Consider the following 2,127-nt stretch of genomic DNA (forward strand, 5'->3'; position numbering starts at 1 on the left):
CCCTCCCCCCGAGACGCGGCGCTTGGCGCTCGAGGTCGACCAGCACGCCGGGGACCCGCGGACTCGAGGTCGACCAGCGCACCGCGGACTGGGAGACCCGGCGACTCAGCGACTCGGCGACTTGGGATTTGAGGTCGACCAGCACGCCGAGGACCCTGAGACGCGGCGCTTGGCGTTTGATGTAGACCAGCACGCCGGGGACCGCGGACCCGCGGCCGACCAGCACGCCGGGGCCGGGGCCGGGGCCGGGGCCGCCCCCCCCTCCCCCCGAGACGCGGCGCTTGGCGCTCGAGGTCGACCAGCACGCCGGGGAGCCGCGGACCCGGTGACTCGGCGCTCGAGGTCGACCAGCACGCCGGGAGCCGGGGGCCGGGGATCCACGGACTGGGGAAACTCGACGACGTGGGACTCGAGGTCGACCAGCGGAACGGGGGACCGGGGACATGGCGACCCGGGACTCGAGGCCGACCGGCACGCTGGGGGGCTGAGGACCCCGAGGCTCGGCGCTTGACGCTCGAGGTCGACCGGCACACCGGGGACCGGGGCCCCGCGGACTGGTGACCTGGGGCTTGGCGCTGGAGGTCGACTGGCATGCCGGGAGCCGGGGGACCCGGTGACCTGGGACTTGAGGTCGGCCGGCACGCTGGGAGCCGGGGACGCTGGGATCTGCGGATCTGAGACCCGAGGTCGACCGGCACACCGCGGACCGGCACGCTGGGGGCCAGGGACACGGTCACCTGAGCCCCGAGTCCCGACCCCTTAGCCCCGGGGTCGACCCGAACCCCGGTTGCCTGAGTGCCCGGGACTCGAGGAGACCCGAGTTCTACCAGCACGGCCGAGCCCCGTGACCTGGGATCTGCGGAGCTGGGGGTCCGTTGACCTGGTCCCCGAGGTTGACCGGCACGCTGGACTCCGCCGCGGCCGTCTACCCCAAAGTTTAGGAAACCCGTGGATCGCTAGCGACTCTGGGCCCGGTGAGGTCGGCCACCCGAGTCCCCGGGTTCGATGACGAGCGTTGACCCGCTGCCCCCCGGCGCCACCGCCCTGGCCCACGCCTGTCCTTTCTTCCCGTGATTTTTTTTTTTTTTTTCCTCCCACCTCCACTCCTGTCGCCGCTTCCCCCGATCGGATCGGCCCCGCCTTCGTTTGCGTTACTATCCTGGACACCCGTTTCTTTCGTTGTAGCACTGGTGGGGGCTGCGTGACGGCGAGACGACGACCATCCACAGACGGTATCTGGTGGCAGGAAGGAGGGTCTCGGTTAGGCGTCCGTTCGATCCACAGAGCCCTCTTGGTGCGCCCTCCGTTCCGTGTCCCCCTCCCCCCACCCCAGCCGGGAAACGCTACTGACCCAGGTGCCTGGGGACGAGGCCGTGCGCCGGCGAGGCAGGTGCTGCGTCCCGGCCGCTCTGCTGCGATCGGCCCGTAGTCGTCACACACGGACTCCCTCACTCCACCACCGTGGTGCCCGGACGCCCCCTGCCTGTTGGTCGCTTTTATACTACCCAAAGAGGTCGACGGGGTGGGCGGTGGGGCTTGAGGAAGCTGTCTGGGAGTACATGGATGGAAATAGGAACAGTTGTAGTTAGAAGGAATGGGAAGGGGGGGGTGTGCGGGGGCGGGCGGGAGGGGGGTGTTTTCACGCACGCACGGGAGGGGCGGAGGGGCGGAGGGGCGGAGGGGCGGAGGGGCAGAGAATAGGATCTCAAGATCATTTTGGAAATCTCAACCTGTGTTATTCTCCAAGCACCTTCAACAGAAGTATTTGGTGTAAAAGATGACCACAGAGGGACAACTCAAAACACCACCTCTGCGGCTGAGGGGCCCCCGGACAGACAGGGAGGGTCAGGACCGGAAGGACAGCTTCCCTCCTTCCTGGAACCCAGATGGGAAGGCAGAAGTGCTCCCCCACCCCGACTTAGAGTTGAGGCTCTGCCACACTCAGGCGGTGCTAGTCGCCCACTCTCTTGCTGTCCAGAAGGAATTCCTGTTCTCCTGTGGGGTCATGTAGTTCGGGGGAACTTCCCAAGCCGCTCAGCTCACAAGAACACCTACGCCCAGTGTCATGAACTCCCTCCCTCACACTCGCCATCCCCCTCTGAAGCCCAGAAGGGAAAGAAAAAGAAA

This window comes from Prionailurus viverrinus, unplaced genomic scaffold (assembly GCF_022837055.1).
Source record: "Prionailurus viverrinus isolate Anna unplaced genomic scaffold, UM_Priviv_1.0 scaffold_159, whole genome shotgun sequence".
Classification (NCBI taxonomy): domain Eukaryota; kingdom Metazoa; phylum Chordata; class Mammalia; order Carnivora; family Felidae; genus Prionailurus; species Prionailurus viverrinus.